Raw genomic sequence first — 16,390 nt, 5'->3', positions numbered from 1 at the left:
CAAAGTATGGAAGCTCACCACTTCAGTCTAACTCGAAAGTTGTTCCCGATTCACCTAGTCATTGAGAAGGAGTGGAAGTATGGCTGGTTCCAGTATTGTATGGGATACAATGTACAAAGATGGTTAGTAAGGGGAACACTAGCATGTAACTTAGGGATAAAGATAAAGTAATGCCTTCAATCCAAAACCAAGTTAAAGGAAAGAACATAATTAGCATGCATTTCAAATCATTTACCTAGGGTTTGTAGCTATACAATCATAGGTCCACCCATGGGCTATATGGGTCCAGTGTTGCCCCCTGAATGGGCCCCAATAGGTGTTAGCCGCACAAACTAGGGATATCATACATGGCTGGGGATTTCCTTGTACCTTTTCCTCTATGATACATATATATATATTTATACTTGTGGGATTTCCTTGTACCCTATATGCACACGATCATCAAGACCAACCCTCATGTCGTCAAACATGAGTTTCCAGTGTCCGTCCTTTGGATTCACACCTTTACGGGTAGCTATCACAACCCCCAATATTACACAATTAAAACAAGTAACACATAACCAAACCACCAATTCCATGATTCAATAATTAAGGTATTATTAAATGGTATCATCATACCGACTATAGCTTTCAAGCAATGTTAATGGCCAACACTTAGGGGATTTCCAAGTACACTGCAGACTCCATTATTAAAATCACTTAAAAGATTCCAATATACCCCATTAGGTTTTCTTAATAATTCACTTAGAGGATTCCATTGTATCCCATAAGGTTTTAAAACCATCCTTGACCATTTATCCATTTATACCATGCATTAGTTTAAAGAAAAAGCCAAGTCGAGTGATAATGCATAAACCAAAATCAATTATCCAAAAAAATTAATTTGTAGATTCCATTGTACCCCAAATTCCATCCACCATTCCCACACACCCCAATACATTTACCAACCATTAATTTTAGCATAATTGTTTCATAAATATCACAGAAGAAGCATTTAAACAATTTATATTAAAAGTCGTCAACCCATAGTTCAAAACTCAATATCAGTATCACATGAACACTACTTTAAATTACATGCTTTTACAAAATTGATAATGAGGGAAGAGTAACATTCCTTAAACACTAAGAAGTATGGAGAGAAATCACCCTTGGAAGTCCCAATTGATTAATGTCTTTAAAACACTAAGTGTTCTTGACCTTGACAATTTAAGAGTGTTTGAGAGTCTATATAATGTGTTTATGAGGGATAAGAAATAACCTAAAGAGGTTATAATACATGGGTTTCAAGTTGGGAAATTGAAAATGTATAGAACGCCCTTAACTTAAAAGCTGGAAAAATGTCGCTTTGACAATAAGTTAACCACGGACTCATAAGCCCTTCTCACCACTTGTAAACATGATTCATAACCAAGACAATGACCAAGAACTCCATACACTATCAACCTTACGACTCTACACTCTTACTCATAACGAGAACCTATGACTCGTAGGGTCCAGAGAACTCAATAGGGTTTAACACTAGACATCCTACGGTTTTATCTCACAACTTGTAGAATATTCTTACGGCTCGTATTAAGCCATTCATACTTAGAATAGAATCATGACACAAACTTACATGATTTGGTTATGATTTCTCGTAATGACTCCTCACGCATCATTAAAAATTATTCCCTCAAATCGTACGCAGGTAAAAAATCAACACCACACACTAGTCACCCTAAGACTAGGGTCATCTAACCCATCAAGATGCCCTATAACTCGTGGGGTCAAGTCTTAACCAAGGAAGTGAGCTCAAAGCTCAAGAAAATTTCAAGGGCCAAAATCTGGGGTGCTTCACGAGTATATAAGAATATCATCATAATCATCCTTCATCCTTGCCGGGTATATAAGCATATCATCATAATCATCCTCTGGCCTTGTCGTGTATATATGCATATCATCATAATCATCCTACGATATTGCCGGGTATATAAGCATATCATTATTATCATCCTCTGACCTTGCCGAGTATGTAAGAATATTACCATAATCATCTTCCAGCCTTACTGGGTATATAAGCATATCATCATAATCATTTTTCATCTTTTATGATATATAAGCATATCATCATAATTATCCTCCAGCCTTGTCGGGTATATAAGAATATTATCATAATTATCCTTCATCCTTGCTGGTTATGTAAACATATCATCACAATTATCAATACATATATTTGTAACATCAATACTATAATCTTGTTATAGGGTTTTACCTAAAATTTATATCATCAATACACTATCTTCCTTTGTCCCATACCAGAGAGATATGTATATAGATATATAATAGGTGTATCGACTTAAAGCCATGGCTAAATAGAGTATAAATCTGTAAATTCATTGCTCGGAGAGAACTTCGGAACTAAATCATTATAAAAGTATAGAAAGAGTCAGAATCTCTCATGACCAGAGTAATTAGTAGTATCAAATCATAAATCAGAATCTGCCTCAATCAAATCTTTAAAACATCATTATTAATCGCTTGTAGACATAAGTTATTCATTAAGATAAGTAGTTATTGTTATAAAAAAGTCTATTTTAAAGGGAAAAGTGGGATTTAGACCTTATTTAGGAAAAATAGTAATAAGATAATAATTTAGCTAGAATTCCATAATTTACCAATTTAATGATCATGAATGTACCGAATATGAATTCCATCACTAGTATACAAATAATGGAACCCCAAACATCAATATATTCATAAAATACAAAATTGAAACCCCAAACATCAAGAACGGATCTGTGGGGCCTTCTAATGAAATCCAAAATTGAAATCATCGGAGGTCTCTTGAAGGACAAGGAAGTTGTGCTCAAAAGTTGACCACAAATGGAACACAATTCGAGTCTCAAATCAACCCTTGAATTTTAGGAATTCAAAGCCCTAATTTCTAAGAATTTATCAAGAGATTGAAGGAAACTTACCATGAATTCAAAGGGAAATTATAGAGTAATGGATAACCAAGCTCCCTAAATTATCTACAAGTTTCAACCCACTTAATTTCACTCTCTAGGGTTTTTGATCTCTAGATATGGATGAAAAATAGCTAATTTGTGACATATGGTGTCTATTTATAACTAGATTAGGTGTTTGGATGTCGCCATTGTGAACTATAGATATGAGATCACACAACCTTCCATTTACCACATGAGTTATGATTGCGATAAGGCTGTTGTGGTCAAAATATCTCCCAACTTAGGTTACTATAATTGCGACCCTTGGCTAGCTATCATTTCCACGTAAGTTGATAGCAGTGGACTTGGAATTTCCAAGTCCCTTCCAAGCCCTCGAGATTTATTCAAAACCCCGTATACGGAAAACAAACTATGTAACCATACTAAATTCAACATTTTAAAATCAATGGAACACTTGAAATTTCTAGCTAAGTTGGTTTTGACTAAATGTTGGTCCCATACCCAATTTCTAATTACTTAACTTTTTGACTAATAGGTTTAAATAAGCCCAAGTGCCTCGAGACCTGAACCAATGATTTACCTAGCCTAAAATTGATAATCCAAAGCTGATGACACTATCATAATTCTCATTTGAGGTCATTTACTAGGAGTTTTAGGCTACGACCAAATCCTAAATAACAAAAGCTCCAAAATAGGTAAATGAGCATTAAATCCAAATGGACTATCTGATCACCGAATCGATAGTTCCAGTAATTCATAAATGATAGTAGCCACTATGGGAAAGCTCTAAAACATCAAGAATACATGGAAATCAAGGAAATGACATGTATGGTCATTATAATAATGAAGACGAAGAAGAATTCAAAAAACCTAAAAAAGCAAATCTTTAATCGACTGTAATTCTATTATCAAAACATGTATTTGAAATAATACATACAAACTAATTCCAAATCAAAATTAGCAAAATATAGTGATATTGACCATTACAGAAAAGAAAAATTCAAAAAAACACCAAAAATTTAGAACTTGAATCATCACAATCCAAAAAAACTTTGAAAATTTAAGTGAAATGTTGACCACAATTTATCAAAAAATGATACACAATCACATAATTGAAGATAAATAACACAAATTTTAACTGAATCACTGCCCTAATTTGAAGAAATTTCAAATTTTTTTGAATGAAATCCAATAATCACAAAACAAAAATGAAAATAAAAATAATTAATATATAGCTTAAAAGTACTGCAAGATCAATAATGCTAAACTAACTATTAAGGCGATGGATATAAAGGTCTTGTACACTTGAAAATGTCGATTGAAAATTGAGAGAGTTTTTTATTGAGAGAGAGGGAGTTGGAAAAGTTGTGTCATTTAAGGGAATAAGAAGGGTTAAGTGTTTAAAATAATAACTTAGAGGGGTTCTACAAGTTTTAAATATAACAATTTAAATCCTAACCTCACCCCTTTATTTCAAAATTCTAAAATTAAATAAAAATAATTAGGGTATCCATTTTTGAAAATAAGTTTGTACGGTGTCATATTTTTCAAATCTTCTCTCTTTGCAATAGATAAATAGCAATATTAGTAATATAATAAAATAATATAAATTATCTACTTTAACATGACTACGTTGTTACACTAATGTGTGTAATTTAAATCATTTTCTTAGATAACAAGATTTTTTATCATGAAATTGTATTTCTCATAGAAGGGAACACAATAAATGCATTCTCGACTTTAGCCAAAACCCCTAGTTTTCCCAATCTTGATAAAAATGACCACTATGATCTGAGACAACCTTCTCTGCCAAAGATTGTTCAACAATAAACCCTATCTCACACCATTCCACAAATAATACCATCATGTACAAAAAATAGTATCATTGAAGCAGATTCAATACTTACATGCAAAACCACAGATTGTTTAAGAGAAAGATGCTGTATCCCAAATGATCCTAAATGAGGGTCTACATATACAGTGGTTGGGAAATTTTATTTTTGATGACCAATATTCATGATCAAGAAAATTGGTTCCTGAATAATGTGAATTAAAGGGAGAAGTTAATATTGGGCTTCTAACCAATAGGTATAACTGATACGTGCATCAAAATTGCAGGACTACGTGAACTTGATTTTAAAGCCATAATTTACATGACACCCAAATATTTGGCATATCCTATGTAGATATTGAAATGAGATCCTTTGTTTGATCTTGAAGGGGAGAACACGGTGACCATTGCATGGATCTTATTTCCTTCTTTGATCTGAAACTTGGTAAAAAAGCTATTTTCTTATTGGAAATAACAATATGAAAGCCTTTACAAGTTGATATGACTACACATAATAAAATAGAGCTAGTTGTAAGAGAGTCAAGGTAGAAGTGGACTTATTGTGAGAATTCCCTAAAAAATCAACATAGAGATAAGAAAGAAACCTAGAAAACATGAAACAATGGATCAATGTCAAGTATAACTATATTCTCAAGTACTATAAAATATGTAAACTACAAGGACAGAATGAAAAAGAGTTTTTAGTCATTCACCTAGAGTTATATTAAAAAAAAAGAAAAAAATAGAAAGAAAAACACAACATGAAGAATAAAAGAAATAAGGCCAAATAAGAAAGTAGAAACAACAAAAAAAGCCTCTATATAGAGACAAACCAACACATGAAGATGCCAATAAGCAGGATAATAAAGATAAAGTAAAATAGTTACATAAAAAACATTCATAGAGAAAAAACAAAGGATATTTAGGAAGGGCATATAGTACAATAGACAAGACAAGAGCAAGTTTGGGACCCAAAGTCCCACCAGAAGGATCCTAGATTCGAAATAGAGACAGAAATTTAGTATATTGAATGATGAATAGGAAATTAATAAAATAAGAAAAAAAAGATGGACAATCAAGAGTCCACTGCAGAGAAATGGGTAGAGGGTATGAGTGGTGGGGTAAGGAAGTACTTCATTAGGAGAAAGACCTTAAAAACTATAATGATTAATTAAGAGAGAACATATGAATAAAAAAACATCAATTAACATCAGGTAAAAAGTACTCCTGGATAAAAGTCTCACTCATTAGAGATAGAATTAGAGGATCAAATTTCTAATACACAAGGAAAAAAAGAGAAAAAAATAGTTGTGATTAGGAACTAAGATTCAATAGGAAAGAATATGGAAGCCATAAAAGAAGGGGGTGCTGAAGGGGACCTTCCCCCTCCACAAATAGTTAAATTTCTAGTCCTTCATAACAAGCACTTATAGCGGATAATATCTCACATTAAGAAGCTATATAAAGCCATTAAATAAAGGAATATAAAGATATATAAGACAATATTAAACACATATTTAGATTTGAGAATTTATCTCCTTAGAAAATTAGTCATCCTAAAGGAACCAACAAGAAGGGAAAGACTGGCAGTACATTTCCTTTTTAAATGAGTACAAGGAGTACAAAGAACATAGACAACACCTCTAATCAATGATCAACAAGGTTATTTTATGGAATGTCAGAATTATTAACTCTTAAAGTTCTTTTGAGAGATTAGTAAAACTAAACAAGAGTCATGATTACATACCTTTTTTATAGCCTTTTCAAAGTCCTATGGAGATTGAGAATTATTGGAAAAGACCTAATATTTAAGTTGCCATAGCAAACTAGTCATCACTGATTTGGATTTTTTAGAGTGTGGAATGGGATGGGAAAATAGAAGAAGATACTATGCAACAACTTACCATCAAATTTACTTCTAATGGTACCTTTTAAAAATCTTATCCATCTATGTTATATGTAGTGCCCTGAAGAGGTTGAAATTGTGGAAATATTTAGAAGGTATTGCAAATTATACATAGATTCCCTAGATGATAGGAGGGGACTTCAATGTGATTTTGTATAAAACAAAAAAACTAGTGAAAATATAGTGACATAATAGGAAACTATGGACTTTGCACAATCTCTAAATACCTATGGTTTCATCATGATCCAATTTCTCGAGTCATAATCGTGCCTACTTATAATGACCCTTCAGGTCATTTTTTATATTTTTGCTTATTTTTGCCATTATGGCTTCTCCATAGCTGCCCTAAGTCATTTATGACTTGCTGGGTATATCCGTGCTGTTACTAGGCAATTTCTTTGGTTTTAGAACCAATTACCAGTTTGGAAGTCTTCGCTAGTTCTAAATATCCATCGGTTGAAAACTTTAGTAAAACAATCTTAGATGCAATATTTGACTGCACCAGTAGCTCAGAGATATCAATTTTAGGCTAGATAGAGTTTTGGTTTGAGTCTCAATGCACCAAAGCTCATTTTGAACTATTGGTTAAAAAGTCAAAAAATTAGAAATATGAGTGTGGGACCCACATTTGGTTGAAATTATCTTAGATAGAAATACGACTTTGCCATCAAATCTAAAATATTTATTTTAGGCTAGGGGGATCCTTGGTTCAGGTCCCAACATTTTTGAACTTATTTTAGGCTGTGGAGTGGATTTTATAAAAAATGGAATTATAGGTATGGGACCCACTTTTTGACAAAAAGATTTCGGATAAATATTTTGTTTATTTCATTAGATCTGAAATGTGGTTTACACTTCAATTTCACTATTAGATAATGTTCATAGGATTCTAAATGAGTTTTGAGGGTCAAAAATAAGTTTTTTACTTTGTTGATATCTGGGGCAAAGGGGGATACCACGATCACCCTAGTGTAATTTTCATTTCTATATTTCGGCATCAATATCTCCATATATGGTATGGATAAAAAATGGCCTTTTAGGATGTGTTTTGGCCATTTTTTTTACTTATCCTTGAGACCTTGAAACCCTAAATGAGTGTGATAACTAAAAATTGAGTCTTTAGGGTGATTTGGGAACTTGATTAACATCTTTTATCATGAATATCTTTGGACTTAAGGTAAGAATCCTTCAATTTCATACTTGAATTTCTTGGTTTCGACCAAAATTCCCAAAACCTTTTAGGGCTTGATTTAAGCCCAAACTTTTCTTGGTTTTCACCCATTTTTAAGGGTGTTGATTCCATGAGATTGATACCGCATTATGTTGATCTTGAAAATGAGATTTCCATAAGTGGGAGCCACTTAGGGTTTTTGATGTTGTTTTTGGACCTAAAGCATAATGGTGTAATATAGGTATTATTATTCTTTTATTGATGGATAGATTATGATATTGATAGTGTGATGCTATTTTTGTGATTGTGAAATTAAGATAAGCTTTTGCTGAATGGTGTAAGGATTTATGATTCAGCTTTGAGGTAGGCTTCTATCTACTCTTCTCTATAAAATGATACGTGTCATATATTGTGTGTGAATATGAATGTTAATTTTGATTATGGGTAAAATGACTTAGTATTGAGTATTGAAGTTTGGGGATTTGTAACACCCTAATTTTCTGAACCGGAATGCTAGACGGTGCTCATGACCACGAAGGACCACAAGCTAACCCATGATTGACATCTGTACCTGGATACTACATAATATACATAAAATATGGAAACATAAACATGAAAGTAAATAAGGTTTGAACTGAATAAACATTTGATAACAAAATATCTGAAAAAGGTATAACAATACCAAAACAAGTCATAAATAATGAAAATAATGAGATCTAAATATCTAATCTGACATCTAGTATGAAAGTCTCTAACTGAATTGAATAAGGAGTTGAAGGAACATGTCTCCAACTAACTCCATCTAGAAACTAAATAGTAAATATAGCAATAATCATATCGTCCTCGAATGAGACGGACTCACTGCAAACTCTGAATACTGGAATGCTACTGCTGATCTGGAGCTTGTGCCTCTGAAATTATCGTGTAATATAAGAGAAAGCACCATAGCGCAAATGCGTCAGTACGTCTGAATGTACTGAGTATACGAGTGAGGTAGGCTAAATGCAAAGGGTTATATACATGAACAATGCTAACTAATATGTCCGTGAGAAAACATACATAGATACATAACTGTAACTAAACTCGTGGGGATACTGACTACTGAGTCTGAATACTGACAACATGAGTGTACTGATATTGAGATACTAAATATATGAACAACTATTTTTGACAGTTTGAATTATAAAAAACTGGCCTGGTTGACTGTGTCTGACAGTCCTAAAGCTAAATATTGATATCATGAATTCTGATAACGGATATGACTGAAACATGAGTTTAGAAAACTTATATAACTGATATAATTGTGATGATTAGCCTAACCGATGTAACTGATGCTGAGCAACTGTATCTGACAGTCTAAGTTCTGATGGAACTATCTGAGTTCGTTCTACTTAGAGTAACTAAATATGAGATTAGTCCTATCTAGCAGGTGATCATGAGTATACTGATAATAAGGATGATTTGACTTAGTCTAAGATCAGTCCTATCTAGCGGGTGATCTTTAAATCTAATAATTCTGATACTGATTAATCATAGTTGAGATCAGTCCTATCTAATGGGTGATCTTGAAGTATATTTACAATGATAAGGATTGATTATCTCTAATAGTACTGAATCTGTACTACTGAACTGAGTTGACTGTATCTGACAGTCCTGAATCTATAACTAAAATTGTGGGATGTGTTCATCTAAGCGAGATGCCCCAAGCTATGCTGACTGGAGTCCAATCTCTGCCCTGACTGAAAGGGTGTCAGTACCGTGCCACCAGTAAAGATATCTGCTGTGGAGTCAGTCCTAATCTAGCGGCTGACTCCTGGGATCAGTCCTATATATATATAAATGTGCTAATGGATGACCCTAGAGTATGTCAGTCCTATCTAACGGGTGACATCTCATACCTCTGCTAGCTACGTAGTTTTAAAATTTAGGGATTGCTTCTAAGGATCTCAGTCCTAATCTAGCGGGTGAGTCCCCATCCATAGGATCACTTGGTGATGAATCCTACTCCCATCTGAAAGACACTGAACTAAATAACTGGGATGAACTGAATAACTAAACTGAACTGATTAGTTGAGCTGATACTGATTAACTAGATTAAAACTAGTGGTATTATTTAGCAGAGATAAACTATGTTTACTGGATTCCAATGACTGATGGAATGTACTGAGTTGTGAGGAATGGTTGAGAGTACTGAAGTTACTGAGATTGACTTTGAATACTGAGGTTACAGATATTACTGAGTACTAAGATCGCTGAGATTACTAAACTACTGAGATTACTGAGGTTACTAAATTTTCCTGAGTCACATGACTGACTGAATTCTATAGATCATGGCTTGATTGAGAGTATCGTGATAACATGAAATGGCTCTAGGCATACAACTATATTTTTGGGTACAAATACCCCCAGGACTCGATGGAAGGAAGCTGACACAATATGACTGACTTGATCATAAGATTGGAGTCCACAATTCACATTGTCATAAGTAAGGGATATGATAATTCATGTAGTTCTTCAACATTTTAAGCATGGTAAGGAGTGCATGGATATATTTCATGTACATATAGTATATCTCCATTATAATACATACTTTATACCACAACAATAGAAATACATCAATAGCATAGAATTTATATTATAGTATATAGCTAACATGGACTTATCATTTAGATATCATGGAACTATGTAAATATGAATTTATAGCATCCTAAGCATTTTATCAAACACCTTGCATGCATAATATTGAGCATAGGTTTACTTAACAAATTTAGAAATCTTGAACCACCCAAATTCATGGGTTTCCAACTAACCTATTCACATAATTCATGAAAAACACATCAAGACGCAACCTTGAATCCAAACAAGAATGATTAACATGAATATAGTCATAAAGCAACAAGGAAATCATAATTTATAATTTAAAACATGATTCTTGAGCTCTATGAATATATTGGATCCATAGATAAACACTACGCATACCTTAGAAAAGAAACCTTGATGATTTGCTGGAGAGTTCTTGGATTTAGGAAACTTAATTCTCAAAAATCTCAGAAAAAGGCTTGAATCTTGATTTTGAGAGATAAGTTTGATGGAAACCCTAATCTTGTGGTTGAGAGCGTAAGAGAGGGTTTTTGAGATGCTTAACTGAAGAAAAATAGGAAAAATTATGCCTCTTTAGGGTTATAAGTCTTGGAAGGTGAAGGAAATAACCAAAATACCCTTATGAAATAAATTCCCAGTTGCTGAAAATCATAGCTGACGATATTTGTGATAAGGATTCAAAAAAATATGACAAGCCATAAAAAATATCATCACACAGGAGCTGGAATTGATGGTTTCTACTTATGCCTGATGATATTTGTGATATGGCATCAAAAATGTGGTAAGCTACCACAAATGTCGTCACTTAGAAGCTGGTTTCTGCCTAAGGCTGGCGACCTTCATGATAGGGCATCACCAATTTGGTAAGCTACCACGAATGTCGTCACACAGAAGATGGGTTCTTCCTAAGGATAACAACCTTTGTGATAGGGCGTCACAAATGTGGTAAGCTACCATGAATATTTTCACTTAGGAGCTGGTTTCTGCCTAAGGCTGACGACCTTCCTGATAGGGCATCACAAATGTAGAAAGATACCACAAATTTTATCACTTAGGATCTGGTTTCTGCCTAAAGCTGACGACCTTCGTGATAAGGCATCACAAATTTGGTAAGCTACCACGAATGTCGTCACATTGTTTGCAGCCTGTCATGCTAGAGTAAAATAAGAATAACTCTTTGCTCTAATTTTGGATTTAGGTGAAATTGGTATCGTTAGAAAGATAATTTAATTATCTATCTATTGATAGGTCATGAGCTCAAAAATTCCAAGTATAATGAGATATATGCTCGTTTGAAGTTGACTATACTAATATCCTTCTCAAGAATTCAATTGGTAAGGAATGTTTTGATTTATCTGATAGCTGGGAGTTATTTGAAGCCTTAATATACATATAACTTAATCATAAAACTATAAAAGAACCATGATGTACTATGCATGAGCTTGGTACATAGCTCTAATATTGGTTTAGATATTTTGGGGTATTGCAATATCTCCCCCTTGGAAACATTCATCCTCAAATGATGACTGCTTGGGAGGGGAGAAAAGATAAAATGATGCATATATAGCATGAATAACTGATCATGATTTCATGGCTGACATGACTGAAAACTGAGCATATCATACTGTACATGCATATTTGATGCATGGGTAGCTGATTTATGAATGTAGGGCTGAGTGTTCTGATAAATTGAGTTTCTCAAACTGAGAATGCATATCTGATGCTTAACTGATAAGTTTAATCCATGCATATCTAATGCATGACTATATGACTGACATATTACATAAATGCATGATTGAAAATACTAATAAGCTGACCACACATATCTGATGCGTGAATACATGATTGAACTGACTTATAAACATGTAATGGTAAAGATACCAAGTTTGAACTAAAAGCTGAGCATGGAACTAAATACCAAGTTTTGTACTGAAATCTAAACATGAGAATGAGTAAGCTCAAAGAAGACTGATATCATGAACTGAAAATACTGATGAGTCTGAGATTCATTACTCAATATGCATGACAGGAAACATAAGAACATAACTGAATTTGGAACTTGATTGATGAACTAAACTGAGATATTGAGTACAGGCCTACAACTGAGTTTTGAGGCTAGAGGGTCGGATCATAAGTAACACTTCCTCCAAGATAGATTCATCAAAGAAATTGATATGTTTAAATCATGGAAGTTTGGGAGCTATAGTGAATCTCCTCCTTGGGATACTATGTTCCTTGAAGAATGCTGGACTGGCCTTGCTGACATATTGAGGAAGTTGAGGTGATGCACAAGGAACCTAAGTATGAAATCATGGTTGATTATCTGAGATCTAAAATTAAAGCGTGATGCACGAATGCATAGACATACTGACTTATCTGATTAACTGAGTAATTGGTAACTGAATGCTGGGTATGTATGACTGAATTGCACTTAACCTGAGTAGCTGGGCTAAGGCCATAAAGTATTTTGCATATGATAAAGGACTGACTGGGTAACATGAGGTAACTAATCATGGATTTCATGAAAGCTATATTGTCTGAAAATGCCAGACCAAGCGTATTACATGATTTGGAAAAATTCCATAGACTGAGGTATTGGAATACCTATAACTGAGTAGCTGATAACTGTATGCTATGGTCAAGCAAATCTAAAACTAAACTGAATTTCTGAGATGAATACTAATCTAAAGTTGACACTATAACTTTAGACTGTAATGGGGATCCATACTGGATCTAAATACTGGGTCCTGATAATTGAATACTAAAACTAAGGTTTAAACTGATACTGAAGTGCTTAATTTTAAGACTGAACACTAATTACTGAGTGTTGAGTGCTGAAACTATAACTAAGATGACAACTGAGGTATGATAGTCGCACAATGAAGGCTGACATAAGTCAAGGGTCTGAATATATATTCACACTCTAAACTTTCTAACTTTCTAAATATTACCTCTTACTAGCCCTTTGCTTGCATACTAATAGGATATTTAAGCCTATCTTCGTAACTACACCCTTTTGTAAAGAAAGCATGCAACAACCTTCTCTTAACATGAATCATTCACTCTCTTATTTAAGCAACTACTCATCGCTACACTACACTATTTTCATAAAGAGAGCTCACTGAAGGGGTTAAGTCAGAAGAATCTAAAACATGAATAGACACATAACTGAACTTGGCACTTAACTGAAGTCTGAGGGAAAGAATATAAATACCATGTGTGTACTAAAAGGTCTAAACTGAGGGTATATATGACATAGTTTGAATTTAACTGATCAGTAGGGATGTAGCATGAGTCATGGAAACTGAGTATACTGGGGAGCATGATATATGTACATGAGTCATGAGCTGCATGACCTGATTCTGGAATGTATGAGTTCGTGGAACATAATTTGTAACACTGTGTAATATAGGACAAAATTCCCTATACTGGGAACTAAAAGTGCATATGATTCTATGGCATGTAAGCAGTATTTATGGAATCTGATACATGAAGCATGCATAGGCATTATGCTAACTAAAGTACAAAGCTTTACGCTGAGATAAGGATGGGTTAGGAATTGTCTTCCTTAACTGCTTTTCTATATATACTAGCACTACTACTAGAATCTGAGAGACTGACTTGGGTACTTGATCTACCATCTCCCCCTTGGCTTTAAGCCATCATCATTAGTCTGTGAACACTAAACTAATCTCTGAACTGAACTGTAATCATCATCATATACTTACACTCTGATCAACACATGCTCGCTTTACTAAATATATCATATGTCTCTATTTCCTCACATACTACTGATATCACATCCACACCATTATGCTTAATTTCAAGTCACTAAACTTAAATTTTCTAACTCACACTGTTCAAGCCTACTGATTCATTATAGCATAATTATCCCTATGAATACATAATCTATTCAATCTAGATATCATATCCCAACTTATCTACTGCTAAACTCCTGGTTTCATGCTTCTAACTCTGGGTCACATGCTATTATAGGATTTTGAGAAGGGATCTAACGACATATCTAAATTTGGGTTCAAGAAAAAATTGTCATAATCATGAACGAGATTCGTACAACTTCAGATCATAAAGGAACTAAGGGATACTATCTAAGAAAGCCCAATATTTAGGACTTGAGCTTCACTGTTTCTGTTACCTTGAAAGTAAGGTGGAATTAACATGAGTGAAGCATGATGAGAATCTACATGAGTTTCTTAGAGAACCTTGTTATAACATGATTTGAGACATGAAAGAAAGGAAACTATTCCTAAAACATCTCATAGCCTCCTGTACATAAGTGTGGTGTACAACACACGCATGTACAAGACTCTACTAGATATGACTTTTAGACTTCCTAGGACTCTATTGAACCTTAGGCTCTGATACTAAGTTTGTAACACCCTAATTTTCTGAACCAGAATGCTGTACGATGCTCATGACCCTGAAGGACCACAAGCTAACCCATGACTGACATCTATACCTAAATATTGCATAATATATATAAAATGCGGAAACATGAACATGAAAGGCCATAAGGTTCGAACTGAATAAACGTCTAATAACAAAATGTCTGAAAAAGGTATAATAATACAAAAATATGTCATAAATACTGAAAATAATAAGATCTGAATATCTAATCTGACATCTAGTCTGAAAACCTCTAACTCAACTGAATAAGGAGTTGAAGGAACATGTCTCCAACTAACTCTATCTATCAATTGAATAGTAAATGTAGTAATAATCATATCATCCTCGAATAAGAAGGACTCAAGGCAAACTCTAAACACTGGAATGCTACTGCTGATCTGGAGCTCATGCCTCTGAACCTACGGTGTAACATAAGAGAAAGTACCATAGCACAAATACATCACTACATCTAAATGTACTGAGTATACGAGTGAGGTAGGCTAAATGCAAAGGGTTATATGCATGAACAATGCTGACTAAGATGAATGTGAGAATACATACATGCATACATAACTGTAATTGAACTCGTGGAGATACTAACTATTGAGTCTGAATACTGATAACATGAGTGTACTGATACTGAGATACTGAATAGATGAACGACTATTTCTGACAGTTCAAATTATAAAGAACTGGTATGGTTGATTGTGTCTGATAGTCCAGAAGCTGAATACTGATATTATGAATTCTGATAACTGATATGAATAATGCATGAGTTCAAAAAACTAATATAATTGATATAACTATAATGATCGGCCTAACTAATATAATTGATACTGAGCGACTATATCTGATAGTATAAGTTCTGATGGAACTATCTAAGTTTCGTTCTACTTGGAGTAACTAAATCTGAGATCAGTCCTATCTAGCGGGTGATCATGAGTATACTGATAATAAGGATGATGTGACTTAGTCTGATAGTAGTCTTATCTTACGAGCAATATTTAAATCTAATACTTTTGATACTTATTAATCATAGTTGAGATCAGTCCTACCTAATGGGTGATCTTGAAGTCTATTTACAATGATAAGGATTGATTGTCTCTAACAGTACTAAATCTGTACTACTAAACTAAGTTTACTGTATCTGATAGTCTTGAATTTGTAACTAAAACTGTGGGATATGTTCATCTAACCGACATGCCCTAAGCTAAGCTGACTGGGGTCCAATCTCTGCCCTGATTGGAAGGGTGTCAGTACCATACCACCAGTAAAGACATCTACTGTGGAGTCAGTCCTAATCTAGCAGGTGACTCTTGGGATCAGTCCTATACATATAAATATGCTAACGGGTGATCCCTGAGTATGTCAGTCCTATCTAATGGGTGACATCTCATACCTACACTGGATATGTAGTTTTGGAACTTAAGGATTGCTTCTAAGGATCTCAGTCCTAATCTTGCGGGTGAGTCCCCATCCCTAGGCTCACTCAATGCTGAATCCTACTCCCATCTTAAAGAAACTAA

Source organism: Capsicum annuum, chromosome 8, assembly GCF_002878395.1.
Source record: "Capsicum annuum cultivar UCD-10X-F1 chromosome 8, UCD10Xv1.1, whole genome shotgun sequence".
Taxonomy (NCBI): domain Eukaryota; kingdom Viridiplantae; phylum Streptophyta; class Magnoliopsida; order Solanales; family Solanaceae; genus Capsicum; species Capsicum annuum.
This window is presented reverse-complemented; position numbering follows the sequence as displayed.